At 28.0% G+C, this 20,053-nt stretch overlaps 1 pseudogene across 1 annotated transcript; it reads left to right on the forward strand.

The window, feature by feature from the left end:
• The first annotated feature begins 16,697 nt into the window (after nucleotides 1–16,697).
• Nucleotides 16,698–19,794, forward strand: LOC111301833 (ETHYLENE INSENSITIVE 3-like 3 protein; annotated as a pseudogene). Its single transcript, XR_016328227.1, has 2 exons — nucleotides 16,698–16,994; nucleotides 17,675–19,794. The product of XR_016328227.1 is annotated as an ETHYLENE INSENSITIVE 3-like 3 protein (transcript).
• Nucleotides 19,795–20,053: the final 259 nt, after the last annotated feature.

The raw sequence follows: 20,053 nt of genomic DNA on the forward strand, positions 1-20,053 counted from the left end.
CCATTTATTTTTATTTTTGGCTTTTCATCTTTCCTTTTTTTCATTTTTCTCTTTCTTTTTTTTTAATAAAATCATTTAAAAAAACAAATGAATTTGTACACAAGACACTCTACTTCCCATTTATTTTTTTAAGTTTTTAATTAATTAAATTATTATTTAATGCCTTCATTCAAGAAATTAATATTTTAAACTCAATTGGGATATCCAAATAGTACCCCTAATAAACTCCCTTTTCATTTTTCTTTTTTTCTTTTTTTTTGTTTTAATATTTTTATTAAATTAATTTTTTTAAAAGATGAGGCCAATGAAGATACCCACATAATACCTTATTTGACTTTTTTCCTTTTTCATTTTTTTGTACTTTTAATTGGATAAATTTTGCAAAAAAAGTTACCAAATAATTTGTATCCGACACATTTCAATACATCCACATTTGATAGTGGCAATTTTTTAAATTGAGATCGAGTTAGAAAGTGTTGAGATTTTTATAAAATAAGACATAGGTGAAAGTGTGTTTAAGGTGCTTTGTCCCAACTCATTTTGGGATATATATAAAATATATTTTATTATTAATTAATTTTATATTATACATGTATTATATTAAAAAATTTATTACTTAATACTTTAATTTAATAAATTAATATTTTAAACTTAATAGGTGTTTACACCTAGGGGTGATAACAATTCAAATCGAATTGAATTCAGTTTGGATTTTTTGAATAATGCATAGTATTATGAATTTTTTAAATTTGATCTGAATTTGAATCATCCTTCTTTTGAAATTGATCTGATTCAAACCAAATTGTATCGATTCGATTCAATTTGGTTCATTATTTTTTGAAATATATTTTTTATATATTATTTTAATATAATTTTAATATATTTAAATAGATTTAGATACAAAATAATTTTTTATTTTATAAAAATTTAAAATATATATCAAAACTAAAAAAATATATAATTCGATTTAGTTTTTTCGAATTTTCACTTTTCAATTCGAAATCTATTCCGACCTAATATATACCTTTAATATATGAATTTAATTTGAACCAAATAAGAAAAAAAATTGATCCAAGCCAAAACAAACACTATAATTTTGAATCGGTTTTTGGTTTTTTCTCTTCTATCCACACCTTCTATGAACTTTATACAATTTTTTTTTGTTTTAGATTTTTATTTTTTAATTAGATATATTTTGTGATAACAAAAACTCAATTTAGGTATCTTGTGGCAATTTTTTTTTTACCTTTTATCTTTTTCTAATTGGATAAATTTAAAAAAAAAATGAACAAAAATGAGAAAACAAAAAAATTTTTAACCCATAACCTTTTTATTTGATAAAAAATTAGTATTCGATAGATTTCGATCCATCTCAATTCGATATGGATGTTTTATAAAAATTGGTATTGAATCAAGTCAAGTTTGTTTTATATAGAAAGCAAGATGACTCAAAAACGGATTTAGGATGCTTTGCCCCAAGCCATCATGTGTTATATATAAAATATATATTTTATTAACTATTTAATTTTATATCAATTTTATAAAAAAGTAATGTTAATAAAGGTGCCTATGTAGCACCCTTATTTATTTATTTACTTTCATATTTTTTTAATTTTTTAATTAGATCAATTTTACAACAAAATAAGTTAGTTGATAAGAATGACAAAATAACAAGTATATGATAGGTTTTTTATGACTGCTTTTTAGCCTGCAAATGCACAAGTCACTACCAAGTAATAAAGTAATGAAGTAAAATATCATTCCCTTGAGAATTATATTTAGGGTACGAGATCAAATACTAAAGAAGTTTCTTCCTAACTTTATCTTTAGAAGATTGAACTAGTAAAAGATTGATTGAAAGTAAAAAAAAAGGTGCTAAAAATGTAAAGGTCGAATGCTAAGCTAGCCAACTAGTCACTTGGTAGCAATAGGGGTTGGCCAAATATAGCAAACAAAGAAAAAAGAACAAGATCGAAAGGTAAATGGATTTGAAAGTAAAAGAACAATCTAATTTGTAAAAGAAATAAGTGTTAATCGAATGCAAAAGAGAACCTAATAAAAAAATAGAATAAAAAATGTAAAAGCTTTTAACGTAAATAAAAGTTCTTGTGAAAGAAAGACAGCATGGAATGAAAGTAAGAACTAGATTTGCATTGAAAACTTGAATTTGAGAAAATAAGAATTTAGGTTAGTTTGTCACCCTAACTAAAAGTAAAAAAAAATACAAAAGACTTCTTAGAAATCAAAACTAAAGAGAATAAAGTAAAAAACTAGAGTAAGGGATGATTTACAAGTGAAATAGCCTAGCTTATTTATAGTACAAAAGGTGGCCTAAGAAGGATAATCTAGATAGACCTACTTTAAATTAAACTCTTTTGAGATAGAAATATGGTCTTGAATTTTGAAAAGAGTTTGGCCAAATTTAAGAAGCTCTTGAAGGATATGGATCTTAAGTTGGCCTAATGGGACTTCTTCATTAGTCTATTTGTGCTTTCATGATTAGGCATCTTGTCAAGTTAACATCCTTTTGCAATTCAAATGAGATATTCAATTAAGTTGAATTCCAAGACCGTATCTTTTTTATTTGTATCACTTGAATAGAAACTCTTTTTTAAAAGAGTCTTTTGTGTACAATAACTCTTGTATTGGCCTTCTTGATTCATTTCACTTGGCTTAAAACTCCTTTAAAATTTAAAAAAGTCCTCATGTAATAAAGCTTCTTCTTTGGCCAAACATAAAATGATCATTTATTGGACTTTTAGGTCAGCTATATGTTGGATTGCATATTACCAACTTTGCATAGTTTTTAGCTTTTTTTATAGGCTTAGCCGAATTGGACTTGTGTATGAGCTTCTTATGTCTTGACCAAATATTATCCTCTAATTTTGCATGAAATACGTGCTTCATACATCGCCACCTTCTTGTATAGTTTGCATAGATTATGCTGTTTACATTCAAATTGACCAAATTCTTCGTGCAAACCTGAAAATCAAGATTTTAACACATTAAAGCACAAAATTCATGAAAATTTTTAAAATTTGAAGCTAAATGGACTTACAAAAATTAAAAGCTATAAAATACAGTCATTATTTTATATCCATTTTGATTTAATATGGGTGTTTTTGTAAAAAAAAAAAAAGTATCAAATCAAATCAAGCCAATTTTTTTTTATAGAAATCGAGAACGGGCCATAAGTGGATTTAACATATTTTGTTTTAAGCTACCTTATGGTGTATAAAAATATATTATTTTCTATTTATTTTTATATTTATATATGGATTCACTGATTTTTTTTATTGACAGCTTAGTGTCAAATGGGTCCCACATTCCAAAAATTTTAAATAAAAATTTTATTTTTTATAAAATATGTTTTATGAGAATAAAAGACCAATTTAGGTATCCACGTATCACCCAATTTGAGCCTTTTTTTTTTTAATTAAGTTATTTTTTAAAAAAAATCAATTAACAGGTGACAAAAAATTTATTTTGACATACCGTAACGCATGGACACTCACCTAGTCTAAAAGATAAATTTTGCATATGTACTTGTAAACACCCTATTTGGTTTGAAAATTTTTTTGGAATCGAAAACGGGCTTCGATCGTAAATTAGGCCTCATTAGGAAGCTTCGGGCCTAATTGAAAAAAAATTATTTTTAACTTAATTTTTGGTTTAACTTATTTTTTTGTTTAATTTTACTTTTTTCTAAAAAAAGGTTGAAAAAAAAAAGTTTTAATGAAATCCAGTGAAGATGATTTTGAGAGATTTTTTGGATTTAATTCTAAAATCAATTCACATTAAAAATAAATCAAATCAAATCATAGTTAACACAGATTGGTTGATTGATTTTCTAGATTCGAAAGGATTAAATTCCTATAAAAAAAACCAACTAGAAAACACACAATGGGTGATTTAAAAAATATGGTCGAATGAATTAAAGAGTATTAGGTTCTAGCTACTTAGGTTCAATTAGGTTTTTTGGGATTTTTGGAAGAAAAAAAATCAGACAATGGAGGAAAAAAGAAAAAAAAAAGATCAAAAGGATTTTTTTTTTTATGCTAAAATTTCTGGAATTGAGGACAAAAAGTCATAAGGGGGAGGAGTCTAGGGTTTTTTTATTATTTCTATGGTTTCTTGAAATTTGGTGGAATTTTTCTATTTTGGGATATTACTGGATTTTTTGGGTTGGCTGCTTTTTGGATTTGTGAGTTTTAGGTTGTGGATTTAATTTTTGGTTTCTGAAACTCACAATTGAATTTTTTGAAAATTTATTGGAATTTTCTTTTGAAGTTTTGAATGGCTGGGTTTTTCTGGGTTTGTATATGAAATTCAAGGTTTTTTTATGAATTTTTCAGCAAGGGTTTAAATTTCCCAGTGTGTTCACGATCGACGAAACAGTTGTTTCTAGGTGGTTTTAGGTTCATTTGAAGATCACGATAATCGTTTAAAGATTCTGACATCAGAATCTGCATTAGTTGGAATTTGTATTTGCTAGAATCTTAAAAACTTTGAATTTTTCAGTTGAGATGTTTTAGAGAGAAGGTAGAGCAAATGAGCTATAGAGAAAGGGCAGAGGCAAATTAAGGAAAAGGTTGAAATTTGGGTTTTTATACCCACAGAAAAATGGCGTCATTTTGGCAGAAGGGTTAACCTATTCAACACACTTTGGATCTGCATGCCACCCGTTTGCACAACTCGATCCGATCACAGGTACTCTTTTTTTCCACTCTATTTTCTGTTTTGAGTTTATTTTTATTTTTATTTTTGCTATTTTATTTTTATTTTATGTTCTATTTATTCCTTTTTTTCTTATTTTATTCAATATTTTAAATAAAAAAATAAATTTTTAAAAATGCTTTTATGAATTTCATTTTGTTTATTTATTCAAAAAAATTTAAAAAATATATTTTTAAAATAGATTCATAAATGTTACCAAACTATTGGAGGATCTTTCATGAATTTAAATTTTAAGAATTCTACCAAACTTTTGGATAATTTCATGACTTAAATTTTAGGTAAAAATAACAAATATTAGTAAAATATTTCATTTTGATCATGCCAAACTATTGGTGAATTTGCATCATAAATTAAGTTTTACTAAACTATTGAAAGATTTAATTCAATTTCTAAAAATAAATTTATCTCACCATACTATTGGGATATCTGCATCAAAGTAAATCTTACCAAACTATTGAAGGATTTTACTAATTATTTTTTAATAAAATATATTAATGAAGCCAACAACAGAGCCATTTCGGAGTGGGACACTAGTCTCCATGAATACTCCTAAGGTGAGAAAACTATCTTAAATTGCTATCAAACTATTGAAGTAATTTTAAGATCAATTTTCAATACTAAATATTTTTGGTAAATCATAAATATGGTCAAGGCTTGAATAATTTGAAATCAAACAGGTATTGTCCTTTGGATAGGTGATGTGAGGGTATTATAACATTTTTTATGCATAATCATACTCCCAAATTTTAAATTTGATTTTGTGGATCAAAATCTACTATTTAAAGATACCTAAGTCAATCTTGGGACTCATTTTTAAATGGGATAAATTTTGTCAAGTGGCCAATCATACCTAAACAAAAAAGATTAATGGTAACTCTTTAAGTCTATCTCCAGTGATAGATCTATAGATCTATATGTTAGACAATTTGGCAACTTCGCTGGGGTATCGAGAGTCAGGCCAGAAATGATTTCTTGTTATCTAAGCTTAACCTTATGTTTAAGATTTTTTTCTTTGTTTGTGTTTTATTTATTTATTTATTTTATATATCTGTCATTCATTTGTGCATGCATAACATGAGCTCTATACTCGAGTTTTGTCCTTTAAAAAGAATTAAAATACCTACACATTTGTGAAATTTCATGTCTCTGTATAGGCTAGCAAAAAACTCTTACTCAAATTTAACATTTTTCACTTGTAACCTATCATGAGTGAGGATTGAGATTTCTTACTAGTCTATAATGGACAATGATGTAAGAAACAATTTGAAAACTCTTAAACTATCAAACCTTTGAACCTAGCATAAAGTAAACCTAAGGGTCTAAATTTAAGTTAGAGCCATACTTTTCCTTATGTTAGAAAATCCTCAATAGGATACATGATGGGACATTTATTTTGCATGTAAATTTATACTAACCCTTTATGTTGTTTTTTGTATATTATATTGTTCTTTGTATATATCATGTTTACCAACCCCTTTTCTTTTATTGTATATATGTGCATTCACATCATTAAATCCTATCTATTATATTCACGCATTTTTGTATTCAATCACTTGCATAATTGGGTAGTTCCATAAACATCCCTCTAAATTTGCACCTTAATTATGAAAAATTAAGGTTTAAAGATAGCTCAACACTAGTGTAACACCTTAGCCTAAACTAAAAGAATAGAGCAAGACAAATGCAAGCCGCATTGAGAAGTTAGAAACAGCCCAAAAAGAGCTCAAAGGGTAGTTGAGCAAAATTTTGAAAAAATTAAGCAAGTTGAACAAAGGGAAGATTATGGAAGAAGAGGCTAAACCTAAATACCATTCACTATAAAATATTGATCTTCTACATCCTCCTAGCTATAACCCATAGTAGGCCTGTTCCACTCATGGCACATCACCATAACAATTCATATTTTTTATAAGGCATAGTTACATAAGAATGCCATCTGCTCTGACTCATAGGCAATTTTAAATTTTTGCTAATCTTGTTTTCACTAAAAAGGTAGTGGAGCCAGTCTTGATCCCTAACTTAGATGACCTCAAAGAGAATGAAAAGCTAAAATTGAAGGCAGTTGAAAGTTTAGAGAACTCAAGGTCTAAACATAAGATGAACTTGTTAGATACGAGCCATTAAAAGGATAAACTTTTGTGGCTTCATGGATGTAGTCGGCCTCTGTTTGATCTCAAATGTTATAATCCTACCAAAGTTTAATGTCCTTAAGTTTGAGAAGTACAATGTACTAAGTGCTCGATCACACATGTCACTATGTATTGTTGAAAAATAGCTACTTACACTAGTGATGAAAAGCTATTGATGCATGTGTTCCAAAATAGCCTTATTGGTTTAGCTATAAGGTGATATATTCAGCTAGATTGAGTTTACATCCGCTTTTGGAATAAGCTTGCTCGAGCATTTATTAGTTAAAATCATCACATTATTGACTTGACTCTTGATTGCCTTTTTTTACAAAGTTTAGAGAAAAAGGCAACAGAGTCCTTTAAAGAATATACCTAATAATAGAAGGATATGACTGCTCAAGTTCAACCTCTTTTGACTGAAAAAAAACTATAATATTGTTCATTAGCACCCTTAAAATACCTTATTATGAGAAGATGACAGAGAATGCAATAAAAAACTTTATTAATATGGCAACCTTAAGAGAGATTATGAAAAAAGCCATCATGAGTGGCAAGTTTAAGAAAGAAAAAGCCAGCAGTGCCAAGAAAGGTGGGATGCCTAAGAAAGAAAGAGCCCAAACCCAAATGGTGAGTTTTGAGGGCAATAATTTAGAAGTTATACTCTATATCCAACATATATTTTATCTTGCTTACTATCTGGTAGTTAATAATATTCATAAGTCCCTTACCAGCCTCATTGCCCACCCATGAACATCATCGCTCCAAGTCTTTATTAACCAACTTTTCAATCACCTACATATAGGCCTAGTTTTGTTAGTACATCAATTTCAAGGCATTATAATCAAGCGAGTAGTTTTAAAAAATCTAGAGGCAATTAAGAGAGAGCTTATATTGATTTTATCCCCATAACTAACATTGAACTATTTTCATAATTAGTCAATAATGACCAAGTATCCCCAATCCTTTTAGAGCCATTGAAGCCACCCTATCCTAAATGGTATAATGTTATGCCACATGTGACTACCATAATAAGAATGTGAATCACTCTATAGAAACATGCCCTGCTTTCAAGTACAAAGTGCAAAGTTTGATCCAAGCAGGCTCGGCCAGCTTTAACGAGTCAGAGAAACTAAATGTCAATAAAGACTCCTTGCTCAATCACCCAGAAGCATGATTTTGAGAAGGTTGATTAAAAATGCTTATTATTTTAGGATTTCTTGAGAATATGGATATCTTTTATGTACTTAAATTTATCTTATTTTTCATCATTTTAATGAAAGTGACAGATTTAATGCATTTTCATGACATTTTCTCTTTTGTGTTAATCACCATTATATACTTTTACTTTCTCATATGTTTTCCCTTATTCATTCTTTGATTTTAAATAATGAATATTCTGATAGCTATGATAATAATTCATGATTTGATTTCGAAAACATCATTTATGATGATCTTATTGATAAATTGAGATTTTTTTATTCATGGGACTACTGAATAAAAGAAGATAAATCTAGTGAAGAATTTTGAAAGTGATGCAATATATGATCTTTGCAATAGTTCATTCAGAATCAATGTTCTCTATTAAGAGTATTCATATTGAAAATGATAAATGGCAATTTCTCTTTTACCTTTTACAAAAAAAAGTAAAATTTTCCCTTGATACCCCATTTGAGCCTGTTAAAAAAATTTTTCAAGAAACCTAGCCAAAGATCACCCCATACTGGGGTAAAGTTTGAAAAGCTTGTTTATCCTTAACAATTTCAGAGGTAAAACCCTTTTGTGCTCAAAATTTTCTTGAAAAATGATGAAAAAAAATGAGAAAAAAAAAATAAAAAAAGGTAATGAAAGAGAAATCAATAGGGTAAAACATCACTATGCCCCACATGAAAAGAAATTATCTTTGATTTGATAATCTTTCAAATATAATTTGGGCCTATTTTGTCTATTTCTTTCATAACCCCTCACCCTAGCCTATGATACATCCCTTAAAAATTTATTTTGATCAAATGTGAATACTTAAATTTGATAATCATGAATTGAACTAATGCAAGTTTGCCATTGGATTGTTTGGAATTTTAATCCAAGTGTTATTGATGGATCAAGGGTAAAGAGAAATAAAAAAATAAAGAGTAGATGTGCAAAAAAAATAAAAAAAGTAAAAAAAAAAAGAGATAAAGGAAGACTTAAACTAAAAACTTAAAAGGGTGGTTTAAGTGAAGATGAAAACTTAAAAAATAGCTTTAAGTGAGGATCCTAGGAATAAGGATGAAAATTGGCTCAAAGATTAAGGATATTGATGGAATGTGTTTTTGAAAGAAAATTCTAAATTAAAGTTCAAAATTGTCTGAATAGTAATTATTCTGGATGTTGATATCCCATTTACACAGTCACAACATTTTGTTTTCATTTATTTTTTAATTGTTCTTGACCATCCTTTTTCAATAATGAAGACCCATTTTTCTTATTCTTTAGCCAGTGTACATCCTCTGAATGAATTGAGGAAATGTATCATGTTTGTCATAAATTAGAATGATGATAAATGAATGAATGACAATGTTCATAAAAGATTTTTTCATTCTTTTGAAAGAACTCTAAGATGAAAAAAATGAAAGAAACTAGAGAAGATGAGTTGAAAAGGGTAAATGAGATGATCCAATGATGATTACAAATGATGGATTAGTTAATATAACCTGTGAGTTGTGACCAGATAAGGAAATGAAATAGATCAGTTGATAGAATTTATTCTAAAATTCTTAATGCTGAGAAGCTGAAAAAAAGTATATGAGATGGTGGAGTCTTGAGAATCTTGTTACCACAATTGGAATTTCATTGCATTTATTTAGTGATATTTGCCTTACATACACTATGTTTACATTGTATCGCATTTGCATCATGGTTGGGGCATGCATTTGCATCATGTAAAGAACATTTGAATCATAGTATGACATTTGCATCATTGTTTATGACAAGCATTTGCATTATTTAGTGAGAATCTGGATTGTTGCATTTGCAACATGTAAAAGACATTTGCAATGACATTTATTGCATACAAATTCTAACTTTGATTAGAGAAAATTTTTTACTTTTGAATCCTTGAATGAACAAAATCTTGCATGATGAGTTTTTTTTTTTTTTTTACAAGGAAAATTTTTTTTTGAACTTTTAAAGTTAGTCTTTGTTTAAAAGAGCTTTTCGAATAAGAGTCTTTAAATTTTGGATGCGAAACCCTAAAATTTTTTAAATGAGAATCTTTGAAACTTTGGATGTGAATTTTTAATTTTTCGAATTTGAATTTTTGAAACTTTGGATGTAAATCTCTAGTTTTCCGAATGTGAATTTTGAAATTTCGGATGTGAATCTTAAATTTTTCTAGTAAGAATCTTTGAAACTTTGGATGTGAAACCTTAAAATTTTTTTAATGAGAATCTTTGAATTTTAGCCATGAACCTTGAAATCTTTGATGTGAATCTTTGAATTTTTTCAAATATAAATCTTTAAATTTTGGATGTGAATCACTAGCAAAAATATTTTTATGCGAATCTTTGAATCTTGTATGTGAATTATAGTTTGTGAAACTCTTACGAATTCTTGCAAATCTTTGAGTTCTTGCAAACTTAAAATTCTTGTGAAATTGAATTTCTTGTGAATCTTTACAATCTTGCGAATTTGAAATTCTTGAGAAATTGAATTTCTTACGAATCTAAAAATTCTTGTGAAACTGAATTTCTTTCGAATCTTCCACTTTTTTGAATATGAAAACCTTACAAATCTTCTACTCTTATGATTTTAAATCTTTGTAAATATGGAACCTTTGCAAAACTTGGAACCTTCTACGAATTTAAAATCTCTACGAAACTTGAAATCTTGCGAATCTAAAATCTCTACGAAACTTGGAATTCTTACAAATTTAAAAGCCTTTGCGATTTTTGAATCTTTGCAAAATTTGAAATTATTACTAATTATTTTCAAATCTTGGAGTCATAAAATCTTTCAATTTTCGTTATAAAACCTTATGAATCTTTGAAGTTTTGTGACAAACCTTTGGATTTTCAAATTGTGAATATTTGGATTTCAAGTTAAAAGTTTTTATTTTTTTTGGACTTAAACGAAATGGACGAGGAGAACATTTTTCAAAATTTAAAATTGTGAAGGCCTCTATTTTAGAAGATCTTTTTTTTCTCAAAGACATCCAAAGATGATCTATAAGATGTTCAGGCATGATCTTTAAAAATTTATGGATCATTTAATCTTATATCTCAATTTAAGCTCAGACCTAGTCATTTTTTTTACCTCGACTCAGTCCAAATCATTTATTTTTTCTAACTTATGGTTCAATCTCAATAACTCATTTTAAAGTTGTTTAGCCTCTATTCAAAAGAGCCCATTTCTCAGTTTAAAGTTGTTTAGTCTTTGTTTAAAAGAGCCCATTTTTCTGTTTAAAGTTATTTAGCCTCTATTTAAAGAAGCCCATTTTTTAATTTAAATTTGTTTGCCTCTGTTTAAAAGATCCTTAAGTTGAACCGGATACAATGGTTGTCTATGTCTTTACGCAGCTTTTGTTACACAAAAAATGCACAAAGAGAGACAACTACAGACAATCTATTTTGTCCAAAAAAAATTTTAGAATTAAAAATGGTTTTGACTGTAAATTGGGCTTGATTGGGAATCTTTAGGCCCAATTGAAAAAAATTTATTTTTAACTTAATTTTTGGTTTAATTTTACTTTTTTCTATAAAAAGTCATAAAAAAAGAAAGTTTTAATGAAATCCAATGAAGATGATTTTAAGAGATTTTTGAAATTTAATTCCATAATCAATTCATATTAAAATTAAATCAAATTAAATCACAATCAACACAGATTAGTTGATTGATTTTTCAAATTAAAAGGGTTAAATCTCTATAAAAGAACCAACCAAAAAACACACAAAAGGGGATTTTAAAAAATAAAAAAGGGAAAATAATGGAACAAATTGAAGAGTATTAGTTTCTAGTACTTGGGTTCAATAGGTTTTTTAGGATTTCTAGAATAAGAAAAAATCATACAAGGGAGGAGGAAAGAAAAAAAATATCAAAAGGGTTTAGGTTTTTTTTTTTATGCTAAAATTTTTTAAATGAAGGATGAAAAGTCATAAAGGGAGGAGTTTAGGTTTTTTTTTTTCTTATTTCTATGGTTTCTTGAATTTTGGCAGAGTTTTTCTATTTTGGGATATTATTGGATTTTCTAGGTTGGCTGTTTTCAGGGTTTGAGAGTCTCAGGATTGTGGATTTGATTTTTGGTTTTTAGAACTCACGATTGAATTTTTAGGAAATTTACTGGAATTTTCTTTTGAAGTTTTGAATGACTAGGTTTTTCTAGGTTTGTATATGAAATTTCAAACTTTTTCTATGAATTTTTTGGCAACGGTTTAAATTTTTTGGTGAGTTCACAATAGTCGAAACAATTTTTTTGGGTGGTTCTAGGTTCATTTGAAGATCCTGGCAACCATTTGAAGATTTCTGCATCGAAATCTGCATTTGCTCGGGATTTTGGAAACTTTGAATTTCTCAATTGAAACATTTTAGAGAAAAAGTAAAGCAGATGAGTTAGAGAGATGGGACAAGGCAATTTGAGAAAAAGGCTGGAATTTGGGTTTTTATACCCATAGAAAACGAGTCATTTTGGCAAAAGGGTTGACTTGTTCAACCCATGTTGAATCCGCACGCCACCTCCTTGCACAACCCAACTCGATCACACGTATTCTCTTTCCTTTTTTCACTCCATTTTCTGTTTTGATTTTATTTTTATTTTTCTTATTTTATTTTTATTTAATGTTTTATTTATTCCTTTCTTCATATTTTATTCAATATTTTAAATAAAAAAATACATCATTTTATTTTTTTAAAATGCCTTTATGAATTTCATTTTATTTATTTATTCAAAAAAAATTAAAAAAATGTTTCTAAAATAAATTCACGAATCTTACCAAACTATTAGAAAATCTTTTATGAATTTAAACTTTTATGAATTTTACCAAATTATTGAAGAATTTCATAACTTAAATTTTATATAAAAATAACTAATATTAGTAAAATATTTCATTTTGATCCTACCAAACCATCGGAGAATTTGCATCTTAAATTAAATTTTACCAAACTATTGGAAGATTTAATTCAGTTTCTAAAAATAAATTTATCTCACCATACTATTGGAAGATTTGCATCAAAGTAAATCTTACCAAACTATTGAAGGATTTTACTAATTATTTTCAAATAAAATATACTAATGAATTCGAATATGGAGCCGCTTCAGAGTGAAACACTAGTCTCCATAAATACTCTTGAGGTAAAAGAATTATTTTAAATTACTACCAAACTATTTAAGTAATTTTAAGATCAATTTTCAATACTAAATATTTTTGGTAAATCATAATAATGGTTAAGGCTTGGATAATTTGAAATCAAACTGGTACTATACTTTGGATAGGTGCTGTGAGAGTGCTATAACTTTTCTCATATGTAATCATATTCTCGAACTTTAAATCTCATTTTGTGATTCATAATCTACTATTTAAAGATACCTAAATCAATCTTGGGACTCGTCTTTAAATGAGACAGATTTTGTTAGGTAGCCAATCGTACCTAAATAAAAAAAATTAATAGCGACTACTTAAGTTTATGTCTAACGATAGATCCATGAATCTATATGTTATAACAGTATTATATCACATGTTACGTTCTTTTTTTTCTTTTTTTAATAAATTTGTATTTAATACCTTTTTTATTTTATTTTATTTTTTATTTATATTTAATAAATATTTTAATTTTATTTTAAATAAAAACTCAACTTTTTCTTTTTTTTTAAATTTTTTGCTTTTTTTGCTTTTTCTTTTAATTAGATCATTTAAAAAAAGTCAAAGAATATGTACACTTGACATCCTATTTCACTTTTTGGTCTTTCATCTTTTTTTGTTTTTTAAATAAATGAATTTTACAACAAAAAAACTGATAAATAAATTTTTTTAAAAAAAATCAATTGAGGTATGGGTGACAAAACAATCCATATATGAAGAATTTTGATTTATTTGGATCCAATAAGTGCATTTTTTAAAATTTAAGATCGAGTCAAAAATTTTTTTCGAAAATCGTTATCAATCATATGCGAGTTTAAGGCGTTTCGCCCAATCCGGATATATATTATAAATATAGATATATATTTTTTATTATTTATTTAATTTTATATTTATATATATGGATAATTATAATAAAGTTATAATTTAATACCTTAATTTAATAAATTCACTTTGTATCCCCATTTGGCTCCATTTTCTTATCATTTCTTTTGTGTTTTTAAGTTTTCAATTTTTTAAGAAAAAAAAATCAATAGATGTAAAGAAGACAAAATAACCTACATTTATAGGTTTGATTTGCCTCAATCCAATATGTGTGGGATTTTAAAAATTTTGGATAGGGTCGAGGTTTTTCTTTTAAAAATTGATATCGAGTTGAGGAGAATTTAGGATGTTTCATCTTACACTAAGTATATATTTATAATTATCTTTTAATTATTTATTTAATTTTATATTTAAATATATTATATTAATAATGTTATTATTTAATATTTTAATTTAGTAAAAATATTATATTTATACATAATTAAAATATAATTCATCCATCATCCATCCATCAATTATATAAATTTTACAAATATTAATTTTAGTTTGACTCTCATTCAAGATGTCTACATGACATATTATGTTTGTTTCATTTTTTTTTTTTTGTTCCTTTTCCTTTTTTTTTCAAATTTTTTGGCTTTTTAATTTATTTCAATTTAGATAAATTTTGTGGGAAAAAAAAAACCCAATGAAAATGTCCACGTGATATCTTAATTTAATTTCCTTACTTTGTCTTTTTTTAATTAAATAAAATTTTCAACAAAAAAACATATGGATAGGAATGGTAAAACATTTCCTATCCGATGGTTTTTTGTTTAACTTGAATAGATAAGGGTAATTTTTTTATACTTTATACTTTTTCTTTTTTTTTCATTTATTATTTTTAAATTAAATAAATTTTGTAAGAAAATAATATAAATAGAAGTGTTTGCGTTGCACCTCTATTTATTTATTTTCTTTCAAATTTTTTTATTTTTTTATATTTTTCAATTAGATAAATTTTATAACAATGAGCTAGTTGATAAGAATATGTCTTTTATGTTTTTAATTAGATAAATTTTATACCAGAATAAGCTGATTGTGTTTTTTTTTTAATTAGATAATTTTTTTTAATATTTTATTTATTTTTAATATTTTTCTTATTTTTAATTAATAAAATTATTATTTGATACTTTAATTTAAGAGATTAATATTTTAAGCTCCAATAAGATGTCCACTTAGTGCCCAATGATTTTTCAATTTTTTTTGTTTTTGTTTTTTTTTCAATTTTTCCTTTTTCTCTTTTTTTTTGTTTTTTTATACTTTTTTAATTAAATTAATTTTATGAAAAAAAAAAAAAGGCTAATAGAAATGTGCCCATGGTAGCCCTATTTGACTTGTTTTCTTTCAATTATTTTTGAAAATTTTTTAATTAAATAAATTTTGTAACAAAATATTTCAATTGATAGAAAATATCAAAACAATTCGTATCTAATATATTTTGATCCATCTTGAGCCGATAAGACCAACTTGTTTTTAAATAAGGATCAAATTTGGACGTGTCAAGGTTTTGTAAGAGAAATGAATCAATATAGAAGCATGTTATCACCAGTTTCGAAGTATATATAAAGTATATGTTTTGTTATTAATTTAATTTTATATTTATATATGTATTATATTAATAACATTATTATTTGATATGTTAATTTAAAAAGATTAATTTTTTTTAGCTCAATAAAGGGATCCATGTGACAGTCTTTATGAAGTTTTTTTTAATTTTTTAGTTTTTTTAATTTTATCTTTTTTTCACCTTTTTAGATTTTTTATTCTTCTTTTTTATTTTTCATTAAATATATTTTGTGAGAAAAGGAAATCAATTAAGGTATTTATATGGTATCCACATTTGGTTCTTTTACCTTTCATCTTTTTTAGTTTTTTAATATATTTATATTTGATATACTGTTAGTGTATATATTAATAAATTAGATGATGACACCTCATTAATGAAACAAATCAGATTAATGAATAAATTTTAAAAAAATATTAATTTTTTTATATTTATTTTAAAGACTAATATTTACTCGTTAATGAATTTGTATTATTTGATGTACTATCTATTTATAAAATTTATATATTAATAATACATCAAATATCAATTTTTAATTAAAAGATTTTATAATAGAAAGCTAATAAATGAAATAACAAAAAACAATTTCAACCTGTCATAATGCATAAATATCCATCAATATAACTCACGACTCCATTTGTTTTTCAAAAAATGATTTTCAAAAATTAATTTTTAAAAAGAATTTATATTTTTTGAATTGAAATAGATTTTTTATTATTAGAATGAATTAATAAAAAATATTTTTTTATTTGATTGTTTTGTAAAAGAATTATTTTTAAAAATTACTTTTTGCCATGCAAATATAGCTGTACGATGAGAAGCCAAAAAACCAAAGGCAAATTTATTAATCATCAGAAAACGCACGAGCATCCATCAATGTAACTAATATGTAGAATGAGAAGCCAAAAAGCAAAGGCAAATTTACAACGCCTGGTGAAAATTTTTTTTTTTAAAAAGTACAAAATGGAAAAGCAATAATGGGCAAACAAAATCAATGTTTGTGGACGCAGTGCAGGAGATCAGTCCTCGTAAATGGCCATCCTTAAGTGTCATCGTCGGCTTTGGACTCTTTCTGTTCTAGCCTTTGGCTGCCTGTCCTCTCTATCTTTTCTCTAACTTTTCTGCATTGAAATTTCTCAATCTTTTCTCAAACAACAAAAACCCAATTCCCCTTTGATTTCCTTTTGCCCCTTTTTTTTCTCCTTTCATACAATCTCCTATTCTCAAATAAAATTCAATCTCCTATTCTCTCCTTCAGATAAAGTCAAATAAAATTCCCAATCATTTTGTTTTGCCTTTCAAAGGTAAAAAACTTTGAGTTTTTTACCCCATTTTAATGGCTGAATTTGAAGATATTGGAGCTGATATTAGGTAAAGCTTCATATCTCTTTTTCGATAAAAAAAAAGTAAACCCATGATTTTATTTTATTTTTATCAATTCTTAATTGAATATCGGACGATTTATGGAGTAATCGGTTAGGGTTTTGTTGATTTGATTATGCATGAATTATGGGGTGCATTTGTTTTGAATATATTTTTATTTGTTTAGAGTAACTGTAAGTAATTGTACCTTTGGAAGCAGGCTCTTTTATGAATAAGAAATGGGAAATGGTTATTATTTTATTTGATTTGATATAACACTTGTGTGTGGTTGGAATTAGGAAGTGATTGAGATCAAGATATATCTTGATTGAATAAAGGGATTTTTTGGCAGACTAAATAACATATTGAAATATTCTCAAATTTTATTGTTTGGTTTATTAACTTTAGTAAGGTAGGAGAGGAAATGGAAATAAAATTCGAATGTTATCATTTTTTTTTTCTGGGGCCAAGTGCAGGGAAAAGATTCAAGTTTTATGCCCAACACAACTATTTGGACCAGTTTAGGTGTAGGTTTTTGTTTATTGTAGAATAAAAAACGAAGCAATAACTAAGGTTAAAATTTTGGTTTCTTCTTTTATTTTGTCCTTTTCGTCCAACAAAGGAAGATTTTACTGTTGTTTGAGTTAATGGAGCATGTTATGATGGTTGTTGATCTGTTGGGTTGACAGTTCTGACATTGAAGGTGATGACTTAAGATGTGAAAATATAGCAGAGAAAGATGTCAGTGACGAAGAGATTGAAGCAGACGAGTTGGAGAAACGAATGTGGAAAGATCGCATCAAACTCAAAAGGATTAAGGAAAGACGGAAGATTGCAGCCCAACAGGCTGCAGAAAATCAAAAGCCTAAGCAGACCTCTGATCTGGCTCGGAGGAAGAAAATGTCCAGAGCTCAAGATGGGATTCTTAAGTATATGTTGAAGCTAATGGAAGTTTGCAAAGCACACGGATTTGTGTATGGAATCATTCCTGAGACAGGTAAGCCTGTAAGTAAGAGCTTGGTGGAAAGAAAAGGTGAAGTTTGATAAGAATGGGCCGGCAGCCATAGCCAAGTATGAGTCAGAGTGTTTAGCTATGAGGGAGTCTGATAACAATAGAAATGGAAACCCGCAGAGCAGTCTCCAAGACCTGCAAGATGCTACTCTTGGGTCCCTCTTGTCTTCTTTAATGCAGCACTGCGATCCACCTCAGAGAAAGTATCCTCTAGAAAAGAGAATTCCTCCGCCTTGGTGGCCAACTGGGAATGAAGAGTGGTGGGTAAAGCTCGGGCTGCAACAGGGTCAAAGCCCTCCTTATAAGAAGCCACATGATCTTAAGAAGATGTGGAAGGTTGGAGTGTTAACAGCTGTGATAAAGCACATGTCACCTGATATTGCAAAGATTCGAAGGCACATACGCCGGTCAAAATGTTTACAAGATAAGATGACAGCAAAGGAGAGTGCAATTTGGTTGGGGGTTTTGGGCCAAGAGGAAGCTCTGATTCAGCAACCTAGCAGTGATAATGGAACATCCGGCATAACTGAAATGCCTCAAGGTGGTCGTGGTGATAAGAAGCAATCTGCTATCAGTAGTGACAGTGATTATGATGTTGATGGTGTTGATGATGGAGTATGTTCAGTTTCTTCCAAAGATGACAGGGGAAATCAACTGACAGATGTGGAGCCTGTGGCTTATATAAACAATAATGATTCCCATGCAGTCCAAGAGAAGGAGCCGGTGGAAAAACAACATAGGAGCAAGAGACCTCGTTTAAAACCAAGCCATGGTGATGAACAACCTGGGCCAAGCCATGGTCATCGACAACCTGGACCATCTAACAATGAACATGTAAATGCTGAGTCAAGAAGAACTTTGCCTGACATCAACCAAACTGATGTATCATTTCTGGAATATCAGATGCCTGACACTCAACAGGAAAATGATGCAAGCACAGCATTGGGGCATGTGGAGAAAACTAGAGATGTTCAGTCACATCTACCTGCAATTGAATACTGCCAGTATCCTGCAATTCCTTCTGCTAAGGAAATTTCCATGGATAGCATGTATGTAGATGGAACGCCCATGCTCTATCCCTTGATGCAACATGCTGAGCTGCACCATGGTGCTGCATATGAATTTAATAATCCATCAGTTGAATTTGGGCCTGCTCATGATATTCAGCAAACTCAGATGGAGATGAATGTACTACAGATTAGGCCAGAAAATGTGGTTCACGTATCAGCACCAGGTAGAAATGAAAATGAAATTACTGGAGAATTGCACCATTATGTGAAAGACATATTTCATAATGAGCAAGATAGAGCTTTTCATAATCCCTTTGGTTCTCCAACAAGTGATCCATCGTTTTATGGTGGATTTCACAGCCCCTTTCAACTCCCATTTGATGGTACAAGTTCACTAGAGGAACTGCTTGATGATGACTTGATACAGTACTTTGGAGCTTAGATTTGAAAATTTAAGATGTCTGAGCATAGATTGCAAGTAATATTTTTCTCTTCAACCCCCTGTTTCATTTATAAATGATTCATAATCTTGTTTCCAAGGTTTTATTTTATGTTAGTTTTGCAGGAACTGCGAAACTATGCAATCATCTCTGACCTGGATGGAGGAATTTCTCTTATCCATTAGTTTTTCTAGTGCAGGTGTTTTCATTTGAACATGCAAAGACTGTAAGTCAAGTCAAATTTTCTAATTTAGTTCGAAAAACATTATATTTTTGTGTCCTATTCCCAGCTTCCTCTGAATGGTAATTTCAATAAAGAGGTTCATGTAAATGTTTCAATTTTAGAAGCTGTCCATTTGACAAATTTCTGACGTTTTCCTTGTTTCCTTAAGACAAAATAGCCCATTAGTCAATATATTCCTTTCCGTGTATATGAATTTCCATCTATATATAGTTATTATGTAGACAACTTATTATTTCTCAACCCATCACCGCCTTACTAATGACCTAAGTTCAGCTTTTGATTATTTGTTTTATCTCCAGTGTTTTTGGATTTTTATTGGGCTAGTTTATTGCATGATAGATGCTTTGTCATAGTAGACTAGG

This window comes from Durio zibethinus, chromosome 15 (genome assembly GCF_047325235.1).
Source record: "Durio zibethinus cultivar Kanyao isolate XHJ-2024 chromosome 15, ASM4732523v1, whole genome shotgun sequence".
Lineage (NCBI taxonomy): Eukaryota > Viridiplantae > Streptophyta > Magnoliopsida > Malvales > Malvaceae > Durio > Durio zibethinus.